Consider the following 18364-nt stretch of genomic DNA (forward strand, 5'->3'; position numbering starts at 1 on the left):
AATATGTAGAATTGGTGTCACCTTAACATGGTCATCAAGGGTTTTCAGTGCAGCATGCATCTGTGCAAGAATGCAAGCACAGTTTCACTCCATTTTTATCTGAAAGTTTGCATTAAAGCTTGGACCAATTTTTGACAATTCTATGCATAATTATGCACGGCGCCTGCATTTGTTTATCAGTAATTCAAAACTGTCAAGTAGTGTGCTGATGAATTAATATAGACTACATTCACAAATTATTGTCATTAGCCTACAACATCCCGTTTGGGTAGCAATTAATTTGATATAAAGATAATATGATTGTTTTGGAGCAAAGGAAACAAAATACAGTTCTGCATGTCAGTTAAATAAAGCTTTAAAACAGACATTTGACGTCTGTTCAGGCATGTTTAGGTTTACAGCGGCACCATGAAACTGGTGTCTAGCCTGACCCTGCTCTGGACCAGGCATGCTTGGAAGGATTAGTTACCGTAGCAATAAGCCAGAATACTGATACTAAGCCTCGATTATGCAGTTAGCTCACTTTGTAAAACAGGCCCCAGGTGTTTAGATGCCGCAAAACAGAGAATGACCTCTGAGAAGAGCAGAAGCGGATTGAGAAAATCATCTTGTAAGAAATTTAATTGGGACCAGACAACGTGCTTTCCTGGCTCCTGTAATATATGTTTATATGTTTACCTACCCTGAAACTACAACTGGAGACAACAAGGGCAGTTGGCGCCCTGCTATCTACAGTTGTTTGTTGTTGTCATGGAAGCAAACACAGCTGCCGGCAAAGTAGAGATTTTCTAGTAACAGCATGATCACTCAACCCTCCGCTTTCCTGTTCGTTATAAAATAAAAATACCAAACTGAAGTAAGGCCATTTTAGGCAATTTTTATATTTTTCCCCCGCAGACTAATACCAAGGTCCTGACCTCAGAGACCTCAATGGTGCATACAGCCAAGACAAGGAGAGATGTTCATGTATCCATTTTGCTGAGAAACCATTTCATGTGTGCTGGTAAATGTCTGTGAGAGAGTTCTAGGAGGCAGAGAGAGATGAAATTATCCAATTTCAGAGTCTTTTGCAACTCATACTTTTTGCTGGGAGCAGCAAACTGGAATGAGGGAGCGGCCAAGGGAGAGAGGTTAACTCTGCAAACATTTTGCAGGATGTGGTGGCAGACCCAGTGTCATGGGGAGCTGATGTGATTTGTCATAAATTTGTCAGATGTGAGTGGTGGTAGGTGGGTTTAGTGTGTGGGTGGGGGGGTCAGACCCAGCAGGGTTTTATTTAAATAAGAGTGAGCAATGCATTTTATGTCAAGTATAAAGAGAGGGCCATGTATTTGTAAGAGGTGGCTGTCTATTGAGCTGAAGCACAACCAGAAAAGAAACCAAATTTTAAAACCAGAGAGAACACTGCAAACATCAAGATATTCAGTCAGATGTCCATTCACTAGTTTTTCTACCACTGTAGAAATGTAAGTCAAGATATAAACTGGCCTGGAGCAGTTTGAATCACCTTGATCCCCACTCTTGAGGAAATGAAGCATGTAACTGCTGTCCACACAGTGGTGGTCTCTGCAGTAACGAGGGACAGATTGAGGGGATGTGACAGTGGGGTAGGTATTGGGTCTACAACCTTAAAAAGGAACTAAACTCCTGGTGAATAGCAGGGTGTGTGGTAGAATCCTGCACGGTGTCAGATATAGTTACAATCACCTATGATTTTTAAAATAATGATTACGCTACATTGCCCTGTTGAATTACACCTGGCCAGGTGAAAAAAAAAAGAGGGGAACTTACTGGCCTGACTGACTGTGATCAAGGCCACACGCTGACCAACATGGATGAAGTGGTGCGTATCAGATTTTTGACAGCACATCCTCAACATGCAAGTCAGACCTAAGGGAGTGAAATTATAGAATGACGTCCTCAGTGGCTTTGCTACCTAGCCAAACCAAAATTAGAAATAAACTCTCCTTCTCTTCGGAGTTGTATTTGATAGCAGATACGGGTTGGGGTGTGGATCATGCATGAATGGGCCATGCTGGGTTGAGTCCAGAATTAGTTTAGAGAAAATAATGGGTAATGGATCAGGTGTGGCACTGACCTTCATGGCTTTGGGTTGAATAAAGGTTTGAAAAACTGGACCGATGCTGGACTTCCAGGATTGACAAGCTTGATCCCCTCTTCTTTGAAGAGTAACTGAACCCCAAACCCAGCATGGCTCCTGGTCTTTGGTGGCAGGTGATGTCACCACTCATAGAGCACAACAACTGGTGACATCACCTACCACCAAAGACCAGGCACCCTACTTTTTACAACTAGAGGTCAGGCCTCACAGAGGTTTGGTTTTGAGGTTTAGTTACTACTACTACTACTACTAAAAAAAAAAAAAAAAAAAAAAAAAAAAAAAAAAAGAGGATGAAAATTGTCAAACCTGGATGTTTTTTGAAATAAAGTCTAGGATATGATGAAGTATGTTCATGTTAGACTTTTGGACATACAGTGCAGGTTCTATAAATACTTTTAATTTCATGCTTATGCCACTTATTAGTCCCCGTCAACGGTCAACAGCTCCACATCTATGTTATGACACAGTGTCATACCAAAACATCATCAATAAAACATCAGCAGAGGTGAATTAAATCATGTGCAGGAATCTTCTTGACACAAGTGAGCCAATTAAATAGTGATCTGAGATCTCCCAGCACCGACATGAATGTGTGGCGTGCACATTTATTTATATCACCGAGATATTCAACAGTTTTTGTCAGCTGAGTCAAAAGAATCCTCTATTCAATGCAATTTTACATAAAGCACCTGTAATTGTCTGGTGAAGGCTGACACACTCACTTTGTGTTATGTGGAATTCCAAGCTTCACTGCTGTGTAGATAATGATAATGATTAATTTTTGGGGGGAACTATTCCTTTAAAGCTGGGAGAGAAGCCTGGCACTAATGATGTATGATAGCACTCAGCTCCGAAGAGGTCCCTCAGCATAGATGACTCCTCCAGCACCTTTTAAAAGGTCTGTCTTGGTGGAACAGATTATAACCAGACAGATGGATATCAGTGTCAGAGACGCTCTTTGACAACCAGCACACTGGGACTGGAACCGTGAACCCAGATTTTAACTGATCGAGTTTTGGCATGACATTATGGGTGTTTAAATGTACAAAACCCAACACACAAAAGTCTGTAAAGCAGAGATCATTTGTGGTCAAGCCAAAGTCCGTAAAGCTTTGGTCACTGTACAAGCCGCAACCAGAGACAGAGACATTACCATGCAGGATTTTGCCAGACTTTGCCAGACATCATTAAAGACATCGGCATCATTAGAGACCAGGCATTGGACAGACACAGTTGTACACATCTGATGGTTTTTTTAACTGCACTTATATCAGATGATAATTTGTATGAGCTTAACAGCCTTAAAATGTAACATGAATATAATAAGACAGTTCATAATGAAGGCACATGTCCGTGTAGCCAGTAGAGAATCACTGCATTTGAACAAATGCTGTTGTTTTACATCTGCGACTGGGCAAGCAAATGAGCTCATAAAGTTTACAATCTTTGATGTGCCAGCAAGTTCTGCAGAGGATCGTAAAGAAGGCAAAGATAAAGTGAAGCAAATAATGAGAAGTTCTTTTACAATTTATTCCAAACCTAGCACTGTGGCTGCCTTTTTCCCTGGAAATGCAGTAAATTTCAACAGTAAATTTCATTAACTGTTGTGTTCCATCTGCATTGAAGTGGAACTGCTTTTTCTCTCCTCTGAGTTTTTTGTGTTATAAGGTGAATGTCCGACTACACTCAGATTAGAACTGAATTTAAAATCAAGGAAAAAGCAGATCATTATCATCATAAGCAGATTTTCAAGATAAACATAGTGGCAATAGTGGCATTGTAATTATTGAGTAATAATTAAAAATAAAAATGTCCAAGTTTCATACATATTTTGGAATAAGGAAAAAATTTACTTCACACATACACCTTCCCCTCCTCCCTCTTTGGGTATGTGTCACTTGATATGTTGTCCCAAGAGAAAACCCAGATTCTCGTACAGATTAATTTGATCTAGTAACATAGGTGGAATTTGTTGTTCGGTGTCAAAACATAATTATCTCATGAAACAATGGTATGGCGATAAAATGATTGTGCTGATTGATTGAATAAAAGTAGATCTCTTGCCTCAGACATGACTCCAGTTGGTTGCTTGAGGGTTAAGAACTGTAATACAGTAGTGACAGAACTAGAGCGGTCTTTTCTCTTAAGCTATATGCACATATGATTCTTAGGGGAAGACTTCTAGTGAGTTTTCCCTATACGTTGCTGTTTGAATCTTCTTAAATGTGTTAAAACGAATGAGAAAAGGCCTCAGTTTTACAGGGTCTGACAAATGCATACTGGGGCTGTAACACTGCCTCCGTGGCATCTTTCGGATGTTCTTTCCCTCTTCCTCCCTTTTCTGACCCTATTCAGTGAAAGAAATAAGCCTTTTATGTCCTGCCAACATTTTTCACCTTGGTAACATGGAATCAACACAGCCTTCATCTTTCAGAAGTATCAACTTTCATCTATCAACTTCAGTTATTTCTCAACAAGTCATTTTTTTTTGTCATTGTCTTGCTGTGGTTTGTCACTGCCTCTCCACCTGACTGTTTTCTGTTCTCATACAGGATCGCAGCAGCACAGCCAGTGTCTCTGCTGTAAATGCATGAGATATTGGACAAGGCGTTGCAGTTGGAGGACTCTCGCATACAAGAGTGACTCCCGCCTGCTTCTGACAGCTCGCTCTCACAGTCGCAATCAGATGAAACTCGAGCCGCGGCTCAGACTCGTGGGTGTTGGCTTGCAACTGCAGAATAATAAAGCTCAGAGAGCAAGTTTGAAAGTGTGGGTGAAAGTCTTAGGCCAGGTGCACACCATGATGTCACAGCCAACCTTGGCGTCCCACACGGGTCCCACACGGTCCCAGACAGTTTATCAAGATGTGAGTAAAAACAGCACGTCTTTGCTCCCGCAGTGCAAGAAGATCAGCACTTCAAGTCCCAGTCTCCTGATACGTGGGACGTTCCGCTCATTTTCCAACAGGTTGGAAATTTCGGTCTTTGCTCTCATAGCGCCAGAGGGTACAAGGAGCCAGTTGGTCACATTTTGGCCAATTAGATTGCAACAGGACATATGATTGCACCTTTTATTATGGAAACTGTCTCAGCTTCAGATCTTTCTGTAATTCCAGTGGACTTAACCATGTACACACCTCAAGCCCTAGTCATCTTCTTTCCATCTGCATCCAAACAAATATTGCGGGCACTTGATACACAGTTATGCACAATATGCAAACTCCTGTTGCTGCCTCATCCTAAAGGGTGGCGCAGTTTTGATGCAAGATGGGATTTGGTGCCTCGGTGGCTTCTGGCCTTTTGTTTGCTTGCCAGTGTGGCCTGCTAATTAATAATTGGCTAAACCAGGTAATTTACACCATGTTTAATCAGAAGAAAGACACTGGGGATGGTGGCATTTTGTTTGTCAGGGAAAATTGAGAAAAAAAAAAAAAAGGTCCTGCTTGGTTACTTGGTTATCTAATATCTTTCTTGTTCCTAATGAACTCTAAAGTCTGTTCAAACTTGTTTATATTTATTACTAAACCAGGCCAGGACATGCAGGGGTGAACACCATTTTCTTTAAGCATACTTATCTTCTGCTTCTGATAAAGTAGTTCAGGCAACATTATATCTTCTTGTTTCTTTTTTTATTAGGATAAAAAAACAGCATTCCATTACCCCAGTTAGTTCAGTTTCTTCTCTTGGCTGTCACCCTTAAACCTTTTAGTGCTTTTTGTTGTTGGGCAATTAAATACAGTTCCTGCTGTCAGTGTTTGGTGGATCAAGAAGCAGAGGAACTATATTTTGTGTTGGCCAGGCAAGGCAAGGCAAGTTTATTTGTATAGCACAATTCCACACAAGCAACAAGATGGGTTGGGTCTTTTATTGCCATTGGTATGGGATATACTACTAAATATTAGTAATTTACAATAGAATTTAGGTTATTAGTGAATGAATCTCACTTCAAGGAAGAATAACCTCAAATAGACAATGAGTCAATTTTGCTTACAAAATACAGTTAGATAAAATGAATTAAAATGTGGATAAAACTCTTCGTGCAGAATACAGTGATAAAGACTGCAACTGACTTATAGTGAGCATGTGCTTTATGTGTTTAGGATTAAGTGATGCGCTCCAGTGTTACAGACTTGGTCAGGTCAAGTGCAATGAAAGCGCTATAGAGTGACAGACATTTCTGGCAGGTGATGGGAGCATCATGCTCACAGTGTGGAAGGAAATCTGGCTTGAGCTGGCTCTTCTTCTGGCAGAGAGTTATAAGATTTGTGGAGTAGGATTCCTACAGGCAGCCGCAGGTGGCTAAGGCTCTCCCTCAACCTCTCATGTGAATGAAATGCAGTGGTGGACACTGTGGCTTTACCTCTGGCTGCTGAAACCGGTCGATAGCTCTGTGGAGCGTGAAGCTGGTGTCAACTAACCCCTCTGGGCCAAACTTCCTCTGGGTTAGAGCAGTCCTGGAGCTTTGCTCATCTGTGCACGGTCTACCAGTGAGTACCTGGGACACAGCAGTCTGGACCTGAGACAGAGACATCTCCAGTCAGAGTAAAGTCAAGTTTTAGTTGGATAGGAATGGAATGGTTGGGGTAAGATGAGCCATTTTTCATATTTAGGATCACTACATCAAGGCAATCATAGTTTTGTCACTAACTAATATATCTGCATATATTTCAGGATGTTGTGCATCTCTTCAAACAAACAGAATGAGTGTAAACATAACTGTTTCTATAATATAGTATGTCCAAAAAAAGTGGTGTCATAGCACAACTTACCCCGTGTATGGGGTAAGTTGAGCATAGGAGCGGGGTAAGTTGAGCCATAACCAAAATACACTTACCCCATACACTTAATAAGTAATTAATATTTATTATTTTATTTATTTATTTATTTATTCATTCATTCATTCATCCAATATTTCATATTTATTTAATATTTAAGACATTTAGGCTACAGCCAAAATACACTTATTAAGTGTATAGGGCTCCAGCTCAACTTGACTTACTTGACTTAAGCCCTTTGCTCCTCTTGGGTGCATAGGCCACTGACAAATATCCTCCATTTCACTCTGTTCATGGCTTTTTGCTCAAGCTCTTCCCAGTTGAGCCCACTCTCCGACATTTCTGCCTCTACACTTCTTCTCCAGCTGTTCCTGGGGCGGCTCAACTTACCCCTGGCCAAATGGCTCAACTTACCCCAGAGCTATCATTTTGACTTTTTTAGTCCCCACAGCTAAAATGGTGCACTTTTATGCTAGGTTTATGACCTCATGTTGTAGTTCTTAGATAACACAACTGATGTATAAAACAAATTTAAAATGATCTGTTTTGGTCTTAACACAATTCTCAGGAAACTGATGATAGACTAAATTCACTTTCAAGAGTAAAAAATGTTTTTTTGGAAATAAATGTCTAACCGCTTTACCCATGTGGTTCTTACCTTCACAGACTCCATGAAATGATGCCTTCCTCTTAAATATTTGGTCAAATGATCAATGTTTTTTGCCATTTCCTAGCAACAGGGGGTGTTTCAACTTACCCTTTGGCTCAACTTACCCCAGTCTCCCCTATATGACAATTTTAACTATTCCAGATTCCAGAAGCTGTTGTTATTAAATGTGTGAACTTTCCCATTAACCATAGTTTCTCCAGTGTATTTCTGTAAAGCCTGAAGAGACTGTCAAACCTGAGCAGCTGATTGCTATCGGTTAAAAAGTAACAGCAAGAGATATTACTGATTATTACAGATTATTACATATTTTCTGAATGCATCCAAGAACTAAAATGACCAGTTTTATCATGGTTAATAGCCAAGATATCTGCACATCTTTAATAACTTTGTTGCAGACGCAAAAGGAATTGTATAAATCACACAAGGTAAAAAAGACTCCGTTCACAATCACATTTGTAATTGCTTTCTGAGCTATGAGCCTCAGACTATCATCAGAGCCCTGATAACAGCCTGGTGTGCTGCAGTGCACTCTGGTGCATGGAGTCCTTGTTAGATAACATGTCATGCGCAGCTCACTTACCTCAACTCCATATTGCACCTTCTTTTTCTGAATATTTATATGGATATTACAGCCTTCAAAAACACCAGATCAGCATTGCACTTAACGTATTTCCATAAGTTATTTCAGACCACTTTTTCATCCTCCCACTCAGAGATGTTTACCTTTGACAGATGGGCGCACTGCACAGCGCAAGGTCACTGGCGATGTTTTTTTGATGTGACACTATATCCTGCTTAATAATCATCTGTGGAGGCAACAAGATGAGCGGGTAGAGAAAATATTTTTGTTCTGGAGAAAATGAGGAGCTATGAATAATGAGCATGCCCTGATGTGGAAAAGGGACTGATGTATGGCCAATCAGTTTAGAGCAAAACTGAACTTTGGTAAAGTGTTGGTTCGTATGCTCACCAGAGCCCATATGGGGGGTAAAATATCCTCACTTCCATAGTGTGTCAAAACAAGCCGCAAACAACATTTTATAAACAAACATGAAAGCTGATCATGTCATTGCAATCACTTGTGAAAGTGCTACCATGCTGTTTCTTCCTTGTGCAAGGTTGCAAGGTGCAAGGCAGAATTGTTCCGTAGATGCCACTTGCCGGATCTACTTTCAATTCAAATCGGAAAATATCATGAAAAGAGTAATATGATTTCCTGCTTCATGTTTTTTTTTTTTTTTTTCAGCCATATCCGCTTTGTTTGTGTTCATTTCTGTGCTAAGAGTGTTATTTTGGGAACTGTTTTGCTATGGAAGTGAATGGAGAGATAGAAATACAGTATTATGGATTAGCAGCCCAGGCGAGCACAGAGCAATTCATGAGGAGATTTCACCACCATGTGGACTCATAACACCCAGGTAACTACACAATCCAATGCTCCAAAGTTCAATTTGGCTTCAAATGATGTATGTACCTCTAAACAAAATGTACAAGTTATAGCCTATGTTACATCTGAAAGCTTAGACGGTAACTTCAAAGTTCATCCTTCTGCTGGCCCTTGAAATCGAAGTAGTAATACAATAACGCCTGAATCCATTTCCATTCTAAACAGTCTGAGTCTGTCCTTTTCCTTGGAAAAATCCCCGGCTGGACAGGAAGTGATGCATTTCATGTTTGCAGTTTGTTTGAAATAAAAACACACTGGGTATCTGGCATTAGCAGTGGTAGTCACCATGGCTGAGCAGGCAAAGAAAAGAGTACCACCTACAGAAACTTCATCAACAGGAAGCCCAAGGAGAAAGACATCAGACTATTGGACGCACTGTTTGATTCACCAAAGAAGATGCTGGTTTCCAGACATTTCCTTGCACTTTGTGAAAGACGAGAGGGTGAAAAAAAAATCACACTGTACTTTCCAAACAATTACTGTCTGATGAACAACACTGCGTCGCTGGTTTACATGCATTCACTGCTGCCAGCAAGCACAAGCTGGAGCAGCTACATCGGTATCGACCTCTGCTTCCTGACTCCATTAATAGAGAGTATACAGTCAGTCAGAGAGGAAATGATATGCGACAAAGGTCAAGTGCTGCGTTTGAACTCACTATATCAGCAGTGCCGCACATGGTATGCACCTCGACTCACTGTATCACAGAGCAGTCATAAATGTTGCTCTCCACCCGACTGTCACTTCAGCTCCTCTGGCTATATCTTGGCTAACACTCAGTAACCCCAACAGACAAGTCAACATCCTCCTCTCTTCCCCTTTGGCCATCTCTCTCTCTACCTGCCTACCTCTTTTACTGTCTCGATCCATCTCTGAAATGTGTTGACACCGTGTTTTCACTTTGTATTCCCTTCTCTCCCCTGCAAAAATCATTTCCCACTCTCTAGCCTCCCACCCTTTTTTTGATCTTCCTCCCTCACTCCCAAAAGGCAAACCGACATCCCCCCCGCCCTCTCCTCAGCCTTTTCCCTCTCTCCGGCCGCTGATAACTTTGACTTTGCTTGTTATTAAACCAGTCCAACTGTCATCACTGCCAAACTGACAGAGCTTGTCATAGCTGAGATGTACAAGCTCACCGGCGATAGGAACATACCCCTACATCGGTTTATCCCACTATCCATTTTGCCATCTATCCATCCCACCATCCATCCATCTACCCTCCTCTATCACGCCGTCCCAAATGGCAGCGTTGTCTGTCAAATCCAGGAGTCTGTCTCTCTGCCTGTCTATCTAATCTAATCTGTATCTCCCTAAAGCCCCATCCTCATGCATCCATCCATCCATTCAATGCCACTTCTGCATTTTGTTGTCTTTTTGCTCCCTCCCTCCATCCCACCACATGTGTATCTTTGCCAATCCACCAGTCAGTCTCCTATGGTGTTTTGCTAAATGCTACACATGCAATAAGGTAGTAATATACAATATTTACATATCAATAAATGTCCGTTTTGCTGCTCTCTATGAAAAACTGACTGGGTAGCTTGCATGAGTAGCAAAAAGAGCACCTCCTACAGAGACTCAGACCCACTCAGAGACAACCCAAAGAAAAAGATGTCCTAGTGCTAGGTGCAGTTTCTGACTTGAAGGTGATCTCTTGGAAGTGCTTTGCAGAATGACCACAGCAATGATCGCTTCGCATAAAAAATGGAGGCGAAATCAATAAAACACAGCTTTTGCGGATTACCACTTCAAAATCCCCTAAGAAACTCCCCCCGGCCTCATCTCTGTCTTTATACATTCATCCATATACTCATCCATTCATCTATACCGATCTGTCCCTCCAGCCCCAGTCTCTTTATCCATCCATTCAACTCATCTATATTTGTCCCTCCCTCTGGCCCTCCCTCAGTCACTCTATCCATCTATCTATCCTTCCTTATATCCATTCATCCCACCCTCTAGCGCTCCATTTTCCTCAATCCTCCATCCATAAATCCTCTGCACTCTTTTACTTTGCGTTGCATATAGATGACCTTCGCCTAAGGGTCAGCTGGAAGCTTTGGAAAGTATGACCAGCTAGCAACCTGGCTATTGAGCAATCACTGCTGTGCTCCTAAGAAAAAAGAAAAGCCTGTCAAAACTCATTGACAATTAATGTGTCGTGTTGCACTCTGCAGGGCACCTGATGCTTGTTAAAGCTCTGAATCCAGTGCCAGCAGGTGGGAAATATGTGTTAGAACTCTTTCTGTTTGGCTTGACAATGGCAACAACAGCCATCGAAATACACGAAAATCAGCTACTCTGTCAGAAAAGCATTAATTTCACATTTTACAAAGCAAAGACCTCATGTAACTTACTAAGTTATACAGTTTAGTAAAGTATACACAGAGTTTCATACAATTGATTATCAGCCTCTAAAAGTAGGTCAACGGCCATTATCCTCCATCCATCCGTGAATCTCTCATCATCACCCCTACATCTACAAGCAACCTCTGTGTCCTTTTACTTAATATCAGCTTTCTCCATGCATCCCTTCATTCATCCATCACTTTGCAATGTTCTCAAAGAAAAAGTGCATCATTATTATAGTCCCAGAGTGACCTTTTGTGACCCTGTGGTAAATTGGTCTAGACAAGAGCATCAACTAAATGCCTATAATATAAATAAAATTTTGTCACTTTCACCCTGACTACCAACTATTTGAATTAAAGCAAAATTGAACTTTGGTAGGGTGTTGGGTTGTCTGGTTAATGGACATTACATAAGTCCACATGGTGGTGAAATGCCCTTTTTAGTTGCTCAATCCTCCTCTGGACTGCTACTGCTACACAATGCTGTATTTCTAGCTCACCATTCACTTCCACAGTGCAGCAAAACAGCTCCCAAAGTCACACCTTTAGTGCATAGGCTACATAAATGCAAATAAAGTGGATGATGCCAACATAAATGTCCCAGTGCCCAAAAAACAAAACAAAAAACAAGAAGCAAAAACAATATATTTCCTGAAAAATTGGGTATGGGGACTTATTGCTATTTATAGTGGCATAGTCTGCTTTATTCATGTTCATTTGCTGTTCATGTGGTAAAGGGGTTATTCTGGGAGCTGTTTGGCTCTGCTGTGGAAGCGAATGCAGGGACACAAATATGGATTAGCAGCCTAGAGGAGCACTGAGCAGCTAATGAGCAGACTAATGAGCTGGATACTAATGAGTAAGCTGTGTCGGAGACCTGTGCCGACAAAAACGGGCACTATGACCAATTTGTTCTCTCACCTTAAGCAATTTAATCTGCTGGAACATAGGCTGCTGTATGCTCCACCAACAAGTGGCTAGTCACCCTGGTAACAAACAACAGTGTCGGCTTTTTCCGCCACCATGCCATGCAACCAAATTAATTAATTAATTAATTAATTAATGAAAAGGACTTCACTCACTCACTTGTTTTCTGGCAGGTGTGTAACTGTGTAAAAGATAATGATAAAAATAATAATGGGGGTTAAGCAAAATATAAATTCTGGACTTCATAGAGCCTTATAAAATCAGCTATCAGGTTTGTGAATATTTGTCCTTCACTTACTTATATATATATATATATATAGATAGATAGATAGATAGATAGATAGATTAGAGGAATGCTGGCCTCCAGATGTTGGGGTTGCATGTAAAATGACCAGTTCCACTTGTGGTTTCCAGTGAAGCTCAGTTACCTCTGAGGTCCAGCAGTTACCTCACTGCCTTGTGTGGCTGCCAGCATCTGAAGCCGCCTGTTGCCGTTTTTTTTTTTTTTTTTTTTTTTTTTTTTTTTTTTTTTTTTAACTTTCCCTTTGTTTGTTAAGAAATAAAAAAAAAAAAAAACAACAACATAAAAAAGGTAATTTCTGGATTTGGGGCCTCTCTGACCTATACATTAGAAGAGCGGCGTGGGTTCTGGCTACTGGTCTTAAATGTCAGGAGAGGCCACAAAACCCAAAAAGGTTTTTTGTATGCTCTTATAAGCCCCAGGTCTTAATCCTGAGTGACATTTTGTTATACTTTAAAACCCATCAGTGGAAATCGCTGTACTTAGGAGCCACTTTACTGGATCACAGCTTTCACAACGCCACTTAACAGGCAATATCTTTTTCTTCTTTTTCTCTCATTCCCTCCTGCACCCACCATTCCTCTCCTTCTTGTTTTTCTCCTTTCTCTCTTTACGTCACCTTCCACTTCCCTGACCCTTCAGTCACTCTTTCACCAAGGCCGGCTCTTTTGGATTGGCTCCTTAATGTATCATTTTTCAGTCCCCCTATCGCTTTGTTCAGCCCACTCTGTTGTCACAACCATCCCTCCTTCCTTCACTCTCTTTTTCTTTTCCATCTTACTCCCCCTCACTCCTCCTCTGCCGCCTCTGTGCGTCACTTTGTATTGTGGCAATTGTTATAAGTGGGCAAGTTGCCATGCACTCTCAGCAGGGAAACGAACTGTAACTCACCCAAACTCAGTTCACCCTCCTTTTCAGTGTCACAGAAATCCTCTCGGAGGTATAATTCACAGTACAAAGAATAGAGAGTAGCGTCACACTGACGTATGCTATATGACAGTATGCTTTTTCAAGGGAAACAATCACAAATCAATGTGTTTCTGAAAATATTTCTTTTAATTATATTGCTGGCTGTGATGCTGTATTATGATCACTGGCAGGAGGGAGTAGATTACCCACTTTTTACTGACTGCTGCATCACAGTCTTTCAGTAACTGGTTACAAGACTGAAATACAGTTAGGCCCATAAGTATTTGGTCAGTGACACAATATTCACAATTTTGTCCTTGTACACCACCACAGTGGATTTGAAATGGAGTAATCAAGAGGTGACTGAAGTGCAGACTTTCAGCTTTAATTTAAGGGTTGAACAAAAATATGGCATTAACTGTTTAGGAATTACAGGCAGTTTTATATGTTGTCACCCCATTTTCAGAGGCTCAAAAGTCATTGGACACTTGACTAAAAAAGGACAAATTAAGAAGATAAAAGGTCTGGAGTTCATTCCAAGTGTTTGCGTTTGAATTTGGTAGCATTTGGAATTTGGTATCAACATGTGATCCAAAGAGGTGAAGGAGGCCATCATTAGGCTCCAAAAGCAAAAATCAATCAATCAATCAATCAATCAATCAGAGATTCAGAGAACAACTTTACTAGCCAAATCAACGGTTTGGTATATCCTGAAAAAGCAGGAATGCACTGGTGAGCTCAGCAACACCAAAAGGCCTGCAAGACCACAGAAGACGTCTACAGTGAATGACTGAAGAATTCTTTCCCTGGTGAAGAAACACACATTCATAACATCTACACTCGAAAAAAAAAAAAAAAAAATCTACAGTCAAGAAACGTTTGTGAGAAAATAAACACAGAGGGTGTAGAGCAAGGTGCAAACCACTGGTGTCACTCAGGAACAGGAAGGCCACATTAGACTTTGAAAACACATCTAAAAAAGCCTGCCCAATTCCTGAAACAAGGTGCTTTGGAGAGATGAAACAAAGATGAACCAAAATGATGGGAAGAGAAAAGTGAGAATGAAAGGAGCAGCTCATGACCCAAAGCAGAGCACATCATCTGTCCAGCATGGTGGAGGCAGTGTTGTGGCATGAGCATGTATGGCTGCCAGTGGAACCGGGTCACTAGTGTTTACTGATGATGTAACTGCTGATGGCAGTAGCAGGATGAATTCTGATGTTTATAGGGCTGTACTGTCTGCTCTGATTCAGCCAAATGCCACAAAACTGACAGGATGGCACCTCACAGTGCACAAGCAACCAAGAGTTACTCAAAGCAAACAAGTGGAATATTCTTCAATGGCCAAGTCCATCCCCAGACCTCAGCCCAGCTGAGCTGCTTTTCACCTGCTGAAGGCCAAACTGAAGGCAGAAAGTCCCACAAACCTGCAGCACTTGAAGGCAGCAGCAGTAAAGGCTTGGCAGAGCATCTCAAGGGAGGAAACTGAGAATTTGGTGATGTTGTCCATGGGCTCCAGACTTCAGGCAGCCATACACTGCAAAAGATTTTCCTCCAAATATTGAATATGATAATTGCAATTATAATTATGTATGTTATGTATAGTTCAAGACTTTTTGAGCCCCTGAAAATGCTGTGACAATGTCTAAGATGGGCTGTAATTCCTAAACGGTTAATCCCATATTTTTGTTCAACCCCTTAAGTTAAAACTGAAAGTCTGCACTTCAATCATGTCTTGGTTACTCCATTTCAAATCCACTGTGGTGGAGTACAAGGGCAAAATTATAAATATTGTGTCACTTTTCAAATACTTATGGACCGAATTGTATCTCCGTCGATGACCTGGTATTCATTATACTTACGGCAGGGTGATATGGACAGAATCAACTATCACAATCTGTTTGGCCCAGTACCTCGATATTGATACTGTGATGATACTGTTGTCTACTGGCGTTGTCATGGGATATTTAAGCACAAGAGATTTTTGTTTGCCACTCCTCATGTAGGACACGAGAAGGGTTCATATTCATAACGCAGACATCGGCCAATTGGCCAGTTTAGTCTAGAATCGCTCAGTATGTATCAACTTCTGCCCAGAATCTTGAAGTCAAAACGGCAACACATCTGAAGAGCTGAATCTTCAAGTTGTCCTCAAGCACAGCTGCTGGAAAAGTATTAAAAACACCTGCAAAACGGAATTCCACCACGGCTTATCTCTGCTCTCTGGATCTTGAAAGAAAGTGTGTGAGTGTGTGTTTGTCTGTACAGCTTGATAGGCACATCAAACACGTGTTTCTAGGTAAGTGTGTGTGTGTGTGTGTGTGCGCGTGTGTGTGTGTGAAATGGGATCATTTGTCATCTGACCCAGAATGCTGCTAGGTCACTGAGCTGGGTGTAATGAAAGCAACACACCTGCAGTGACGTGTGTGTGTGTGTGTGTGTGTGTGTGTGTTGTAGGTGCCACTGTGATCTTCCATCTCTCAGTTCATCATTTTGCCACTCATGTTTGAGCCGTAACTTCCCAGTATCACTGGCAGTGTGCAAACTGGAGCCAGGGGGTTGGCAATTTTCTTAATTAACCCTCTTAACAAAATTTACATTATTTCTTTGTTATTTTCTCATTTTTGCGGGGGGTTTTTTAGGGCCAGAGATTTTGTGATAATTTTCTTCTTTAACTTTGAATATGCTATAAATGTATAATTTATAATTAGATCATTTTTCATATTTTTTTTGCTAATTTTCTAATTTGCTAATTTCTTGCTAATTTGCTCATCACCTTTTTTCTGTTTTTGAAAGAAATCAAATAAATTTGCTCAGCTTTGAAAGGGTTAAATGCTTGCGAAAGGCACACACTTTTCATAATCACTTGAACTAAAAAGAAAAAAAAGTTATGATAGAGTTGAGGTGGGGGTTAACTGTTTAGTGACTGGACTAACAGCTTGTAGGTAGAATAAAGTGTGGGGGACAGTGGGGACAGACTCCAGAGGGGAGCGGGACATGTCCCTCCTGTCCCTCCATACCCTTCCTCCCTGTTCTGTTTTGAGAAGACGACTGGAACACAGGTGAGCCATTTAGACTCAAATATTTTGACAGCTCCTCACACTGTGATCCAGTGCAGGCGTGTCAGCTCCAGCCCACGGTGCAGCATCCACCCCTGGCTGCTGGGAGCCGACGCGCTCCAGCCATCACTGTGTGTCACAGCCACTCTGATAGACTTTGAGGTAGCAGTGGCTGAGTGTTTCTGGGATTTTCTTTTGCTTGTTTGTACATGTCGGTGTGGTCACCGGAGAGTTGGAGTCGCTTCAGTTGCCGTCGCTCAGTCTGCTGCAGATGGCCTCTCATCACTCCTGGATGTCTGGGACTCTGCGGTGACAGTGGGGAGTTGTTCCTCTGATCAATGGCTGTGTTTACATGCATGGAATAACATGACTGCGGGTCATGCTCCAGTTAAGACTGTTTACTGCCTTCAGCTACCAGCACTGTGGAGGTCACAGAATGTGTGCAGGAAACAACTTTTTACCTTTGCCGAGGAGAGAAAAGCTCTCACAGGGGGTTAAGGGAGCTCCCTGTCTGTCTGTTAGGGGCCACAACATTGCCTAAAGGGGGCAGGGCCACTGATTCGCCAAAAGAGGTGTGTCCTATGGCAACGGCATACATACAAGCTAGGCTGTAGTTTCAAACAGAGGTGAGAGGTTGAGGTTGTGGTGAATACTTCAAGGTGGCACTGACCAATTTGTCATGCTGATTGGCAGAAAGGGGCGTGTCCTTCGACAATGGCATTGCATAAAGGGGTGGGGCTTACCTGCACTACATTGAGTGGCTTTTCTTTGTCCTTCTACTACTTTTCCTTCTACGTTTTTATTTTATTTTATTTTATTTTTTTTTTTATTCTTAAACACGATCAGTGATTCCTGAAACACCATCTCTGACACACACATACACACACACACACACAGGTATGCAAATGTGTCAAGTATGGATATGTATTCTGAACATAACACACTACCAGTGCAAATAAGGGGAAAAAGTGTTTTTTTTTTTTTTTTTTTTTTTTTTCAAACAACAAAAGCATGGTAGCGGAAAAGAAAATTGTTTGCGTTTAAAAAAAAAACTTGACTTAATTAGTCACTAATTAACTCATCTCCTGCTTAAAGAAAAAGTTCTAACCTCTGTACGTAGCTGTCAGTCTATGTGTGTATGTATGTGTGTGTGTGTTTGTAAGATGCACTGTGTGTAGGTTGTAAGTGTGTGTGGCCCCTGTAAAGGAGACATTTCACAGGACAATGCTTCCCTGCCTCTTTCCCTTCCAGCCACGATCCCATTACAAGCTAGAACTGCTGGTTTATTGTTTGGGATTGGAGCGGAGCGCGGGTGTGTGTGTGTGTGTGTGTGTGTGTGTGTGTGTGTGAGAGAGAGAGAGAGAGAGCCTGAGAGGGACAGAGACAGCGAGAGATACTTTATGCAAACTACATGTGTGTTTCACTGGATACAATCTTGCATACTTGCATGTTTGTTATCTCCACATAATGTTGTCAAGTGTGTGATTCAAGTTATTCTATTTTCCATTTTCCATTGCATGCTGGTAGAAAACCATGAGGGAAAGTTCGGGGGTTTATATTTGGCTGCTGATGCTGCTGAATATTCCTGTTGTCTTTACAGAGAGGCAATGAGCAACTGACAACAAGAAATGACCCCAAAATTAGCAATAAATTAGGCAAAAATTACAAGAAAAAGAGCCAAAAAAAAAGAAGAAAGAAAGAAAATGACCATGCTCATTTCAAGGTCATTTTTCTTTTAACATTTTAGTAATTTCTAGCCAATTTGTTCAGGTTTCAAAGGGTTAAATGCTTGAAAGGTGTCTAG

Source organism: Myripristis murdjan, chromosome 10 (assembly GCF_902150065.1).
Source record: "Myripristis murdjan chromosome 10, fMyrMur1.1, whole genome shotgun sequence".
Taxonomy (NCBI): domain Eukaryota; kingdom Metazoa; phylum Chordata; class Actinopteri; order Holocentriformes; family Holocentridae; genus Myripristis; species Myripristis murdjan.